Consider the following 16,532-nt stretch of genomic DNA (forward strand, 5'->3'; position numbering starts at 1 on the left):
GCCGCCTCAAACAAGAGCTACAATATCATGTATATAACCAAAATGTGCAGAATTACATGGGATTCAATAATTTCATTGGTTTTCTACAGTTACTTTCATATTTATTTTGCAATTTGAATTATAAAAACATGGGATTTTCAATATCCCATGGGACAGGGCAAAATCCCATGGGATTTACCATTATCCCATGGGATTTTGGTTAAATCCCATGGGATTTTGGTTAAATCCCATGGGATTTTTTTTGGTCCCATGGGATTATTGTAGTCCCATGGGATATTTGTTGTCCCATGGGACAAAAAAAATCCCATGGGATTTTTATTATCCCATGGGATTTTAAATATCCCATGGGACAAATTAAAATCCTATGGGATTCTAATTGTAAATATATAGATATAAATAAACAGTAATGTGTATGTTACAATGTATTCTATTTGGTAGTAAATTATTATAAGATGAATCTTTTTAATTGAATATCTTTTTTTCTTGGGAAATGTTAATTTAGCATATTGTTCTTTAACTGTTCAAAACTAAACTTTTAAACAACAAAGCAGATAATGTAAGTATCAATATATGTTTATTCATGAATTATAGAATACTTTCTTGAAACACAATTATTTGCCATTTGAATTCAATAAAAACTCTATTGTTAGGCTTAACATACTAGTAGCTATTTAAGTAAATCTATTTTTTTCACAATATCCCTCAACACAAAACATTAATAGTTTCTTATCATCCAGCATTGTTTGATGGTATAGTCCACTTTTTGGACATTCAGCACAGAACTTTGACATTATTGTGGTTTCAATATTTTTTGGAATTTAAAAGAACTTCAAATCATTGACTGAGTGATGAAAATAATAACTGATCCAACTTTTGTCTTTGAATTTATTCTGGTCTTGTTTCTATGTTTTCTCCATTTATTCTAGGTGGTGAATTTCAATCCTTCTGAAAAAGAACCAATAAAATCTAAAGTAATGGATTATACAAAATTGTTTTCATACATGTAGCAATAATATGATTTTAAATAAAAATAGCTATGCGGTATGGATTTTACTGATTGTTAAAGGTTGTCCAGTGTCATCAGTTGCTAACGGCCTACATCCTTTGGTCTCTGATGGAGGGTTGTCAAATTAGCAATATACCACATCTTCCTATTCTAATACCATATAACAATCAATTAATTTATTCTTCTTTATAACATTTGGGTATTTTCCCAAGTTATATACATAATATATATATATACTGTAAATTCGGAATTAATGCGAGTTTTTTTTTATTGCGAAAAATGCAACGGAGTTGTAAACGCAATAATTTAAACTCGCATTATGAAATATTTTATATGGATTAAACAGGATTTTTCTCAAAATCGTAAAATTTAAAATCGCATTTATTAGAGTCTAAAATGACAGAATCGCAATAATAAATGCACGCAATAATTTATGAATTTACAGTATAAAGATCAATGTTAAAACTTTAGACAACTATAATAACATTTCATTATTCACAAGAATTTGCAATATATTATACAAAATGCAGACAACAGAAACAATATTTCTTTAAGCTTTTGAAGTTCAGACAGATTTCAATTTGTGTTTTATTTCAATGAAAAAATACCTTGAACTCTTTGAACATATTGGAAATTATAACATTGATACAAAAAAATATGTATGTTTTATCCTTATTTTTTGTGTTGTTGGCTTGCTGTCTCATTTTAATATACATTTAAACATACATCAATAATCTTCTTCTTTATTAAAAGTAAAAATGGGATATTTTTGATTTTGATATCCCAAAACATTATACTTCTATCAAATAACTTATTACCAAGTTCAAAAACACCAATGTGTTTGATATTAATTTTAAGACATGTATAAATGTTCCAGACCATATCAGTATTCGGATCTTACTTTTACGGTCCAGAACTTAGTCCCACCATATGTGTACAGTCAGACCATTTAAAGTATACTTGTACTGTCTGGTACCAGCTCGACCAAACCTGTGTTTTTATTTTAACTGCAATTAAACTTTTTGTATTAATCTATTAAAGATTTCAGTTATGTTGATCTGTACTGTACATTTGTTTGTAATAAACTTGACCAACTTCTTAAAATTGGGCAGACTGTATGTGTACAGTCCAAATACTTGTATGTTCTGGAACATAAACATGATTAACAAGCATTTGGCAGGATGTCATGCTAAAATCCCATTAATATTAGTACTAAATTTTGAGTATATACATGTAAATCCACAAGTTGCTTACTGAAATTCATGGTGAACACTCACCAAAAACTTACAATTTAGAGGAAAGACTGGAAAGATGAATGCACTAACACTATCAAAACAGAGCATAAAACTTACCGAAAAACAAGATGTTTTACATTTATCCAGGAGCAGGATAATTGAAAAGTTGTTTTTTTCTTTCTCTGCTGTCCATCATATAACCTTTGAATTCATTCATGCAAAATATGAAAATCTGCAAAGGTAAGACCTAGAACCTCAACTTATCCACATTTTGAATTTTGAACTGCATACTTGTCCTTTTCATCTTGCTGACAACCTAAACATAAAAAAATGATAAAAACATAATTCTAAATTGACTTTGTGTTTTTATTTTTGTTGGTACATGTACAAACAATTTTCCCAACTTTAAAACGAAAACATCATCACCAAAGAGGAGGTCATACTAACCTCCGAAATATTTAAACAAACCGAAATTATTACTTGATTAAGATCTTGTCGTAATTTTTGAAAACTTGATGTCTATTGCATACTTATATTCCTTTGTACGAGAGTATGCATATTAAGATGGACTCCATGGACTTTTATGTAAGCATGATTAATTTTACAGTCACTGACAGTTTTTCAGCTCTATGTGTACATTTTGAGAAAATCTTGCAATACTGTTTATTCTGATATTCAGAACTTATTGTAAGATTTTTATTAAGACAACTGAAAGCTGTATCTCGTTTTCATTTCTGATACATATTTATGAGCTGAAGACCAGTGCCGAATTTTTCTCACTGCATTGAAGACCCATAGGTGACCTTCGGCCGTTGTCTGCTCTTTGATTGGGTTGTTGTCTCTTTGTCTAATTCCCAGTTTCCACTTCCCATTTTATATCATGTATGCTGATTTTTTTTAAATTACAATATTCAATCATGCAATTTTGTCCATTATTGAAAATACGATAAGCAAAAATAAATGCACAAAAAATTTAACATTGTTATATCTATGTAAAAGACTTTTTTTTAAATTCAAAACAGTTGCCTACACTGTTAATTTCCTTGTTTGATTTCATATTTTTAAAGCCTTTATAGCTAGCTAGATGGTATGCCGGGGCGGATCCAGCCATTTTAAAAAGGGGGGTTCCCAACCCAAGACAAAGGGGATGGTCCTATATTCATTTGATTTGTTTTATTTTCTCATACAAGAATATATATGGTTTGAGGGTGGGGATCAGGGATCCTGAAATTTTTTCACCTAACCACGGGATGACAGGGGATCTCAACCATTTAAAAGTTTCTCAAACATGTGGGGGGTGGGGGTGAACCCCATGGACTCTCCCTATATTTCCTTTGATATGTTTTATTGTTCTATACAAGAATATATAAATATGGTTTAGGGGTGGGGATCTTGACCGTTTACAAGTTTTCAAACTAGAGGGGGTGGGACTTCACTTTTATTTTATTTCATTATTAATTTTATAGTCCCCGACAAGAATATATATGGTTTAGGGGTGGGGATCTGGATCGTTCACAAGATAATAGCACATTCTCAAATTGAACAGGGTGGGTAACCCCCAAAGACCTCCTTTTAATTTCATTTGATTTGTTTTATCGTCCCATTCAAGAATATATATGGTTTAGGAATGGGGATCTGGACCGTTTACAAGATAATAGCATATTCTAAAATTGAAAGGGGTGGGGATTACCTCCCATGGACTCACCCTCCCTTCTTTCTTCCCCCCGAAATACCTTTTAATAAGCCCCAATGCACAGATAGTTCACAGTATTTTCCCTTGATTTACACTAAAGAATATACACTATACAGGTGTAATTTTTTTTTTTAAAGATAATACAACTGAAGACCACCATGACCACAGTGGTGGATCCAGAATTTTTCATAAGTGGGGCCCACCGACTGCCTAAGAGGGGCCTGCTCCTGCCATGACTCAGTGATTCCATATATAATCAACCAATTCTTTTCCCAAACAGGGGGCCCTGAACTCCTGATCCCCCCCTTTTTTTCCCTCATTTCAATCACCCTGATATAAATTTAGTATTATCACTTACAATAGGAATGGTTTGAATTCCCCAATAATTCTTATATACCATTAATATCAACATATTTCATTTTTGATAAATGAAAGGCAAAAGTTTTCTTTGCCTATGGGTAGAAATGGATAGTGGGAAGCTTTCAGATTCACACCATGCCGGTGGCTGTGTTCAAAGTGCTGGGTTTTTATGACCCTCGTTGTTTGCGGACTAACTATTTAGGCCAGTGGTGGATAATAGTGTGCGTGCCTTAATCTTCTATACCTTCTTAATCAATATATTCAAATACTGACGGCAAGTGTTGTAATGATGTATCAATGTCTTTTTGAAATCACCGTGCTATTTACATGTGGGATCGAGAATGCAGGGGAAGGAAACTTGTCAATTATGTTTATTTCTAAGCCAAAATAAAATGAGCCGCCGTAAAATTAACCTTGGGTAATAACAGTGCATGTAAGGCTCGTCTCGGAGGGGTGTCTTTTTTTCTGTCTTCTTTTTTTAGTTATATTTTTAATAACTTACACTTTTTTTCCATTATTCTCTTTCTTTCACTATTCTTTATTCCTTTTTTTCTTTGTCCTTTGTTCTCTATTCTGTCAATTAACATCCATACCCTCTTATGTGTATGTGGACTTACTGTAGTTTATTTTTTAGTTCTGGCAGAGATATTAGATACAATATATATGTCTCTGGTTCTGGTATTATGCGATAAGTCAATTTCTTTTTCATGCAGTGTCATGAAATATAATGGTACTATGCATATCAGCCAAGATTGTGCGCAACATTTTAATAAACAATTCAACACTAAATACCCGTTATGTGAATTTTATTAAAATCGATGAGGAACATGAATTTGGCAGCTAGTGCCCCTTAAACAGGTAAAGTTCAATTAACAAATTCTGATCTACTGGCATTCAACACCAAATTACTTACTTGCTGTATATTGATAAATGTGATTGTAAATTGTCAATACCTCAACATCGAGAATACGTCATGTGAGGTGTTGGTCGCTACGTTTGATACGGGGTCAACGGTTGCGGCTTCGAGACAGAGAAAAACATCCAGGTAAAAAGTGTAGAATTTTGTTTTTGAAAATTTGAGTTGTAAATTTTCCTAAAAAAAAGTACTTATTTCCGTTCATCTATTATGGGTATAAACTAAACTGAACAAGAAAAGTATTAGTAAACAGACAGAAAGTCCGACGTTGAATTAATTATTTTACAATTAATTGTTTAAATATATGAGAGAATGTTTTAGGCGAATTTTCTTTAATAACAGATAAATGTATTTTAGGTTCAGGAAATGATTTATTCTTCGGGTACGTCTAAACAACCGCTCAGGACCTCCTGAGTGCAATCAGGACATACAAAGTGCACTCAGGACCCATTACCGTAATCATATCTGCACACATGATGGATGTTTATATTCGTTATACGCTTCTTATTTTAGAGTTAAATTTTGGTAGAAGTTGAAATCGCAGGGGCGGATTCAGCCATTTAAAAAAAAGGGGGGGGGGTCCTAACCCAGGACAAAAAAGGGGGGTTCAGCTACATGTCCCCATTCAAATGCATTGATCGGCCAAAAAAAGGGGGGTTCCAACCCCCCGGAACCCCCCTCCCCCCTCTGGATCCGCGCCTGAATCGAACTTAGATAGATATGTTAATTCTTATAAAATAATGAGGGCACGTGTCACTGATTACACAACTACTGAGCCATGAATTATCCAATCAACAAAATTGATTGGATTATCTTTATTGTTTTTTAGGAATTGTATTGTTTAGTTCAGTTTCACCTTTAACATGAATTTGCATATAGAAAAAATAAAATATATATCTCATTCGATGTGCTTTTTCAGTTTATTTTTCATGATGACGGGTAAATTAATTTGTTGTGTTTGCAGTTCACGAATAAAGAAAATTATTTTATAGTTGCGTTTTTTTCTGTAACAAGTTCGATTTTTGTTTTTCAGTGTGATTCTTTCTCTCTCTCTCTCTCTCTCTCTCTCTCTCTCTCTCTCTCTCTCTCTCTCTCTCTCTCTCTCTCTCTTAATCAAGTTTTTAAACAAACACAATGTTGACTGAATATCAAATTTTATTACATTTGTATATCTTTATTCTCAACAAACCATTATACAAGAGAAGACAATTATGTACAATATTCAGTCGGAAATCTGTGCACGAAGACTTAGTCGTGGTTTGAACGGATTTCGTGTCAATAAACTGTCTTCGAAATAGTCTTTCTTTGTTAATGTTTGTGTCATTTTGGTCTTTTGTGGATAGTTGTCTCATTAGCAATCATACCACATCATCTTTTTTATAATTTCTCTCTACTACAATCTAACTTACATATTTTTTAGAAATAATTATACCCAAAATATCATAATTTTCAAAAAACGGAGACGAAAACGGAGACAAGTTCATTTTCAGAATTTATTTTCGCATTGAAATTCGTTTCAGGCTTGTGAAACTGGACAAAACGACTTTAATTAGAGAAAAAAAACTTCATAAAAACGGATTTCTTAAAATATTCGTATAACTCAAAAATAAAATTCCTGGACAAGTTCGATAAAAATGAGAAATAACATCTACATGTATATGAGTTTGATTGTTTGAAAAGTACGGCTTTTACCGTTAAGAACGGATTCCATATACAAAACTTTAATTAATATAAATTCTTTTATTAAAGTATGAACATTTATTTCCCTTTTCAAACTCGTGCAAAGAATTAATTACTGGTCCAGGACATGATAATAAAATTAAGAATAAAACTTAAAAATTTATGGAACGAAATTTTAATAAAAGACGAAAATCTTAAAACATCGTGATATTCATTCTAAACGTCACAATATTACTTCCCGCATGGTCACACTGTACAAACAACACAATATATAAAACAACAATAAAGATACTCCAATTGATTTTGTTGATTGGATAATTCATGGCTCAGTAGTTGTGTAATCAGTGACACGTGCCCTTATTATTTTCTAAGAATTACAAATGTAACATATCTATCTAAGTTCGATTTCAAATTCTACCAAATTTAACTCTAAAATAAGAAGCGTATAAAGAATATATGCATTCATCCTGTGTGCGATGACTATAAAGGGTCCTGAGTGCACTTCGTATGTCATGAGTGCAATCAGGAGGTCCTTCAAGCGGTGTTTAGACGTACCGTTATTCTTCTGGAAGCTTCAAATTTTGTTTTTATCAATAACTTTTACACAAGGAGACATTTTTGTTTTTTGACAGCATGAACCCCAGTTAATGAGCAAACACAAATTAAGAAAGAAAATCGTTTACAATTAAATTTTATAGAAGGAAAAAAGGGGGGGGGGGGCTAATAAACAAATTTTATTTACGCTCACATACTTCTAAACAGATTTGCATATGTAAGCTCTCTATAGATAATGTTAAATTATTTCAGGAGTTTTGAAAAAAAAAGAATATATACAGTTTAATTTCGACTAAAATAGTGATTCTTTTTATAGATTAGGTACCTCAGTTTCAACTCAACATTTCATTTTGAATTGTTAGATGGCAAACTCTTTAGGAGAATATTGTATCTGTTCTTTATGTAATTATGGTGATATTGGCGATAATATTCATTATAACAAGTCCCACATTGTACATATAATAAGATCTATATTTTTTAACGTTTTCAAAATGAAATAACTTGAATTGAAAATTTCCCAACTGTGAAAATTTGTTATTTCTAAACGTCTTTAATTATTATTTCGGAAAAAAAAAATTATTTAGCATATTCATATATTTTCATAATTTTTTCCAAGGAAACCTTTTTTTTTACAAAGTTTACTTCTATATGTTTTTAACCATCACCAGCGACTTATTCTCTGCCATCACCAATTAGTCCTAATTATTAAAGATCAATTGACCAAATTCAAATGATGATTGGTATATCGTATTGAATATGACCATCGGTCATCCGTGACGTATCCCAAATAACGACGCATGCCGATAGATAGATCAAAGTTTATTAATTAGCGTCTCGCAATTTAAATTTCATCAAGGGGACTTAATTAAACCAGTTACTATACAAATCTTGAAAAAACGATGTACATGTACTTTCAATATTTTTAAAACAAATTACGAAAACGTTTAGTGTAAAAATCACCGAATATAAATGTTTCTTTCTTGCAGGTTTTGGCATTTGAAAATAACATTAACGTTTTGGAATTCTAATGCAAAAGACAGTCGATTCAAACTGAAATAACTTCTTTAAAGATGGTTTGATTTTTTTCAGAGACACATGTATTATATATGTCTCAATACATGTATTATATGTCTCTGATTTTATCAAAACAAAAATTACAAAATTATAAAATATGTTAGTTATCGAATGTATACCCTGAACTCTTATTTATATACATGTCCTAAGTTACTTAATGTCCTGTGTGCAACCAGGAGATCCTGAACGGTTTTTAAACGTACCATTATTTTATATGCATATATTCAAAGCTGTTCTTAATTATATGCATACTAGGCACAGGCACTTGTCTCAAAAAAAATTTCCTATATACCTTAATATAACACGTGTTATATTAAGGTATAAAGGAAAATTTTTTTTGAGACAAGTGCCTGTGATACTAGGTATCAGTGGCGGATCCAGGGGGAGGGTTTCGGGGGTTGGAACCACCCCTTTTTTTGAACGATCAATGCATTTGAATGGGGACATATGGTTGGAACCGCCCCCTCCCCCTTTTGTCCTGGGTTGGGACCCCCCTCCTTTTCAAATGGCTGGCTCCGCCGCAGAGGTATATTTATATATATATGTGTGTACCAGCCCCCCTCCTAAATCTTGGGAAACAAATGGTAGATTATATAGGGAATCACGGAAGCATGACTGGACGTGACCCCTCTAAGGCAGTCAATGAGTCCCCACTTATGAAAATTTCTGGATCAACCATTGCTTAGTTCTAGTTATCTTAGGTCCTAGTGTGAAATAAAGCCAATAGGTCTTTTTAAACACATCTTTATTCATACATGTATCTATACGTTTTCTCACGGATTTGTTCATGCAATATTGAAATTATGTTTACTCAATGCGCAATTACTGAAGTTTATATTTGCTACTTTTCTTCTTAATTTCATATAATTTTTTTTTTTTTGATTTTTTTTCTTCGAAAAATTAGTGGTGTTGAAATAGGGAATGGACACAGATACCTTATCACATTTAACCAAAGAAATGTTGTATAATGTCATTAATCTGTATTACACGTAGACAGGATGTTCTCTAGAAAACTATACGTTATACACAACCGAGAATACACGCACTGTCGTAATGGAACTTGAATTACTGTATGTTATAGTTACCTGTAATCAGCTTTGCAACACCATGTCATGACAGTTCAAAAAGATTTTCTTCAAATCAAAAGGGAATATTCATTTTTTCTGTAAAATTTAAAACTTTAAAAAGTAGACTTTGACAAAATTATGAAATAGAAAGAATTGAACAATTTAAAATCGTATTTCAACAAAGATTTAGATATAATTTTACAACGATCCTTAAAAAATAACCAAACAAACGTTGAATCAAACGATATGAACCTACGCAGTTTTATATTAAAATACTGACACACACCAGTTTGCCATCTCAGTATGCAAGGCAAGGGTGCTTGGTGAGGTGCTGGAACTTGATGTACATGTATCATTAAGTTAATACAGTTCTGTTAGGATTGACTGCCTTTTTACAGAGACTTTCTATTCTTACTGTTATCAGTTAGTATAGACGGTTCCTGGCTTAGAATGATTCTCTGCTCAGCAAATGGTGCGTAATTAGCATTTGAATCAAATTTCTTGTAGAAGTAAAAAACACAAATTAATGTATTTGACAACTTTATTCAGGAGCACAGTCTATATTATCCGGCGTAAATAACTTCGAGATTTATGTGGAAGTTTACTCTGCTGCTCGATCTATGCTAATCGATGTTCCAGTATATTTCATATTTATATTTATTCGTGAGGCCTCGTCATCGTTTATATTCACTAAAAGCACAGTCGCCTAAATATTTTATATGGCGAAAAAATTGCGAAAATTGGGGGAAATAATATATTTTTAGTAGCATTATTATTTTAAAATCTTAAGAGATTGCTTGCAAATTTAACTCTAAAATGAGAAGTGTATGACGATCTATAACGAATATATACATCCATCATGTGTGCAGATACGACGGCGACTATATAGGGTCTGCCATGAGTGCACTTTGTATGCCCTGCATGTATGCACCCAGGAGGTCCTCCTGAGCGGTGTTTAGACGTACCGGGAAAATCTTATCTGATTCAGGATCATTTCATCGGTTACACTCCCCTGTCACCAGTGATTCTTTTTTGCTGACATTCTGAAAAAGTATTGTGTAGTCCCTGTGTAAGTGTACACTCTCAATTTGCACATGTGATTTTTTAACACTCCCCGGACTTCTGCGAAAAACAATTATTCAGTTCACTGATTAAGATGGAAGGTAAACGAACAGAAAGTCACAGGACATTCCGACAAAAAGTCACAGGACAAAAAGTCAAACACATGTCAAACTCAGGCATAAAGTAACAAAGTAGATAGGACAAAAAGTCACAAACAATTTGTTGACAATTGATTGAATATAAATGAAAACAGATTTTGAAATATCTTCTTTTTATTACATATATTCATTTTTAATTTTAGGAAATTGTTCATAATATAAAAAAGAAGATGTGGTATGATTGCCAATGAGACAACTGTCCACAAGAGACCAAAATGACACAGACATTAACAACTAGAGGTCTTTATGGCCTTCAACCATAAGCCAATATAAAGAAGATATGGTATGATTGCCAATGAGACAACTGTCCACAAGAGACCAAAATGACACAGACATTAACAACCATAGGTCACCCTACAGCCTTCAACAATGAGCAAAGCCCGAGGTAAAGCCCATACCGCATAGTCAGCTGTAAAAGGCAATCATACTATATCTTTTTTTTTATATTTACATGTTAAAAAATGCGTGCAAATGTAATCAAAAGCTGCACACAAACGTAATGATTTTTGTGCGCAAATGTAATGGTAATGTGCGCAAACCTAATGCACTGATTTATTTGTTTTTAATAAATTTAAATTTAAAGTTGCTACATCATGTTCATGTATAAAACTTCAAGAAAATACAAAAAGAGTGTTTTCTTGTTCAAAGAAAAATAATCTCAAAACTAAATTGTGACTTTTTGTCCTGTGACAGTGTGTGACTCTTTGACTGTGACTTTCTGTCCTACATTCAGATTGAATAGGGGAGTTTGGTTGACCCCGCCTCCCTCTATCTGAGACTACTATCTCAGTGATGAGCTTTATGTTTCATGTACAAATGTATTGTGCTTGTCATATATATGTATGTCGGATAAAAGCTCTACAGACCTTTAATATGTTGTATTGTTATATGTATAACCGACAATAAAGAAATAGCCCCTAACAAGTAAGAATTAGGTTACTTCTTTTTGTTTTGACATCTTGCATGGGTTTTTATAGCCCCGTATTAAAATTATGCCCCCACTTTAAAAAAGGGGGGGTATACTGTTTTACCCCTGTCTGTCCATCCATCCTTGCGTCAGTCAGTCCGTCCGATGAATATTTTTCGTCCCATTTTCCTTAGGAACTACAATAGAAGGATTTCTGAAATTTGGTTTCAGGGTTAAATAAGTCAGCTATACTGTGTGATGCATTTTCAGATTCATCACTCGACAACTTCCTGTTTTCCCAACACTTGTATGATTTTACACATGATAGCCAAGTTGAAAGTTGAAAACTAACAACCTAATTTATGTACAAAAAAATTGAAAACAGATATGTTACACATAAACAAACGACAATCACTTAATTATCGGATCCTGACTTAGAACAGGCACAACCATAACAAATTGGCAGGGTATAAGGAACTTTGAAAATATTTAGTTTTTGTGGTTTGGTCTATTTTCCGGATACTGTAAGCAATAAGGCCCCTTTATTTAGTGAATGAAATAATTGTAAGATGCACTTAGCTGTCTGTCATATTTTATATGAACTTGACCTCATTTTCATGGTTCATTGGTCAATGAAACACTGCATTGTTTTGTCAGTTTATCATATGTTTAAAGTTACAGGTAGATTATATTTGGTAGATATGAAACAATTGTAAGTTGTGCATGTCTGAATGGCAGATTCATATATAAACCATGACCGCATTTTATTGTTCTTTGGTCAATGATAAGTTTTCTTGGTTTTGTCATTTTATCAGGCCACATTTAAAAGAATGTCTGTTTCCCCTCCCCCGGGTCTACCCTTTGTAAACAGACCAGGAAGGCAGGTTTTTTTTAGCTCACCTGACCTGAAAGGTCAAGTGAGCTTTTCTCATCACTTGGCGTCCTTCGTCTGTCGTCCTGCGTCCGTCGTCCGTAAACTTTTACAAAAATCTTCTCCTCTGAAACTACTTGGCCAAATTCTACCAAACTTGGCCACAATCATCCTTGGGGTATCTAGATTAAAAAATGTGTGGCGTGACCCGTCAAACCAACCAAGATGGCCGCCATGGCTAAAAATAGAACATAGGGGTAAAATGCAGTTTTTGGCTTATAACTCAAAAACCAAAGCATTTAGAGCAAATCTGACATGGGTAAAATTGTTGATCAGGTCAAGATCTATCTGCCCTGAAATTGTCAGACGAATCGGACAACCTGTTGATGGGTTGCTGCCTGTGAAATGGTTATTTTAAGAAAATTTTGCAGTTTTTGGTTATTATCTTGAATACTATTAAAGATAGAGATAAACTGTAAAAGCAATAATGTTCAGCAAAGTAAGACCTACAAATAAGTCAACAAGACAAAAATTGTCAGTCGACCCTTAAGGAGTTATTGCCCTTTATAGTCAATTTTTAACAACTTTTCATCATTTTTTTTAAAAATATTCTTCTCTGAAACTACTTTGCCAAATTTAACCAAACTTGGCCACAATTATCATTGTGGTTTGTAGTTTATAAAATGTGTCCGATGACCCAGCCTACCAAACAAAATGGCCGACATGGCTAAAATTAGAACATAGTGGTAAAATGCAGGTTTTGCTCTATATCTTTGAAACTAAGACGTTTAGGGCAAATCTTTCAAGATTTAAATGTCCATCAGAATAAGATATATCCCCTCACAAATCTTCAGTTCAATTGGACAACCTGTTGTTGGGTTGCTGCCCTAAAATTGGTGATTTTAAGGTAATTTTGCAGTTTTTGGTTATTATCTTGAATACTATTATACTAGATAGAGATAAACTGTAGAAGGCAATAATGTTCAGCAAAGTAAGATCTACAAATAAGTCAGCATGATCAAAATTGTTAGAGGACCCCTTAAGGAGTTATTGCCCTTTATAGTCAATATTGAACAACTTTTCGTCATTTTTGTAACTTGTATAAAAATCATTTCTAAAACTACTTGGCCAAATTTAACCAAACTTGGCCACATTCATAATACTAGGGTAACTATTTAAAAAAAAAGTGTCTAATGACCCCGCCTACCAACGAAGATGGCTGACATCAGTAAACACATTAACAGGTGAGCGACACAGGCTCTTGAGAGCCTCTAGTTTTTTTTAACTGGATGTGATTGTCATAGCATGGTCACATGAATGGTTTGACTTGTCCAGTCCAGGCCACTTATCAGTTGTTTGTGCTCAATTTGAGTGTATTTATTTAGATTATCAATCCTTCTGCTTTTAACCAAAAATGGAAACAAATTATTTTCAGGAAAAAATTAATTTCGATTTTTTTGTGGAAAATATTTTTTTGACCTGGGCGCTTATTTTTGACCCGTGTGGGGGGAGGGGAAACAAACATATTTTTAATTTTGGCCTTAGATTTTTTAAGCATAGGTCTACTTGTTGTATGGAATGACTACAAGGTATCATATAAAAAAAGAAGTCTGCCTACCAAGGTTAATTTTACTGTGACCTCATATTCATAGAATAATGGTAATATTCATGATATTGAACAGCAAGAATGATGAGTAAGTTGATGTTATATACAAATAAGACAAAATTTTCAGTTGCCTACTAATTATGTAATACATGTAGTAGTTATTTTTGTCATTAAATGATGTTTACCCTTTTATGTGTAGGGCAAGAACTTGAAAGATAAAGGGGAAACTATAAACAGAAGAAATTAGCAACAAAATAAGATTTACAGAGGTCAACAAAGCATAAATGGTAAGTCCACTGTTATAAAAGTTTTTTTCCTTGAATAATGATTAAATATTTATTAAAATAAGATGTGGTATGATGAAAGAGAAAACTATCCATCAGAGTTCAATTTAGTGGATGTAAGCATTGTAATTTCTTATTAGAGGCCATTGATGACCTGTAAGTAATGAGAAAACCCATACCTTATACATGTTATAGTAATCTATAAAAGTCAACACTAACCAAATTTAAAACAGAGCATCAATTCAAACGTCAAATATACCAGACTAATTTATAAAAACAAAAAATTATGAAAAATAAAAATGACGGATATGAACCAACATCAACCACTGAACTATGTACAAGCTCCTGATATTAGACAGGTATAATATGGCTGGGTTGATATAAAAATAAAAAACACTTAGTAGTCTGATTTCCAATGAGACATTTCTCCAATAGAGATCAAATGACATTTAAGGAGGCTCTAGGGTATAACAATTTCAGAAAAATGTTTAATATTTTTTTTTCATAACTCATTTTATTTATAACTTTATCATATGGTACACCAAATCATTCAAAACAATCAATTCGGTTTGGCCCCAGATGACTTTTAAAATGCATATATCATTGAAAAAGCTCCAAATTATCTCCCTTTGGTGCAAAAATGCCATTTTTTGGCATTAGAAATGTAATATCTTATTTAACTCATCGGTGGCCTATATTTTTTTATTATAATTTTAAATAAGCTGTACTTTAACTAAACTATTATAAAATTTAAGCGATTTCTGTAATTTAGTACTTGAATTTTTATAAGATTAAAGTTTATCATATTAATCATAAACATGATAAAATGGCCATTTTATTGATCTCTTCACTGATAATTTTTGAGTTTGTGTATTTGTAGGTCAGACATCTCGATTTTCATGGTCATCATTCACAGATCAATACTGAACGGAAAACTTAAAGCTGATATTTTTCTCCATAGTGCGACTTTTTTATTAATTTGAAATGGAACATGTTTTTTCCTACATTTATTTGAAAGAGGAAATTTCAACATGATGACTATAAACAAAAAGGAGTCATATCATCACGATCATTGATGCACAAGAACTTGATCATATAAATACAACAATGTAATTATCAATTGAAAGATGGAACGAATGAACAAGATATTAGAATATTGTTGTCCAAATAAACTTGCTTTGTCTTCTCATTTGAATCTCTCCATTCAATAAAGATGTACAGAGGAAGATCTTTGAAGAACAGATTGAAAAAATGTTTTGTCTAAGAATTGCAGGAATATTCTAGTGAATGAAATTATTTATTGACTTCACTCTTGTATAGTGGACTGAATAATTGTACATAGCAAGTTGTGAATAAAGAAAGCAAAAACTTTAACAAAAAGTGTTTATATTATAAATTTGCAAATATAAGCATACTATTATGTACACCACAAAGGTATATATAATTCAAATTGTTTGCCTATACAAGTATTGCAATGAACCTATAACAAAGAAAATCTTACCTAATGAAAAGAGTGAACTATTCAGTCAGAATATGAAATATTTTTTCAGTTCTATTTTTCATAATAGAATAAACAAGACAAAGATTTCAAAACAATATTTTTTTCATTTATTTAGAAATTTCATCATTTTGTTTCAGTTAAAGGACTTTATTCTTTGACTGTAAAATATTATTATTATGCATTCCAAAATAAGAATAATCTTTATTGTCATATAAACAAATAAAAAACATGTTTGTGACAAATTTTTTTTTTTATATATATGTATATATAAAAAATATAAAAAACTCGTATACATTTAAAACATTTTACTACCAAACAGCATTCATTGTAACATACACATAACTTTATATTTATATATATATATTTATAATTTTAATCCCATAGGATTTTATTTTGTCCCATGGGATATTAAAAATCCCATGGGATAATTATAGTCCCATGGGATTTTTTTTGTCCCATGGGACAACAAATATCCCATGGGACTACAATAATCCCATGGGACCAAAAAAAATCCCATGGGATTTAACCAAAATCCCATGGGATAATGGTAAATCCCA

At 32.2% G+C, this 16,532-nt stretch overlaps 2 long non-coding RNA genes across 2 annotated transcripts; one reads left to right on the forward strand and one right to left on the reverse strand.

Moving 5' to 3' along the window:
* Window positions 1-555: 555 nt before the first annotated feature.
* Window positions 556-4,845, reverse strand: LOC139491811 (uncharacterized). Its single transcript, XR_011656646.1, has 3 exons — window positions 4,539-4,845; window positions 2,359-2,557; window positions 556-945 (listed from the first exon to the last, which is right to left on the reverse strand). It is a non-coding gene; the product is annotated as an uncharacterized lncRNA (long non-coding RNA).
* Window positions 4,846-10,646: 5,801 nt separating this feature from the next.
* LOC139491812 (uncharacterized) lies at window positions 10,647-16,055 on the forward strand. The gene is made up of 3 exons (XR_011656647.1): window positions 10,647-10,749; window positions 14,390-14,477; window positions 15,355-16,055. It is a non-coding gene; the product is annotated as an uncharacterized lncRNA (long non-coding RNA).
* Window positions 16,056-16,532: the final 477 nt, after the last annotated feature.

The sequence above is a fragment of the Mytilus edulis genome, chromosome 10, assembly GCF_963676685.1.
Source record: "Mytilus edulis chromosome 10, xbMytEdul2.2, whole genome shotgun sequence".
In the NCBI taxonomy this organism is placed as follows: Eukaryota; Metazoa; Mollusca; class Bivalvia; order Mytilida; family Mytilidae; genus Mytilus; species Mytilus edulis.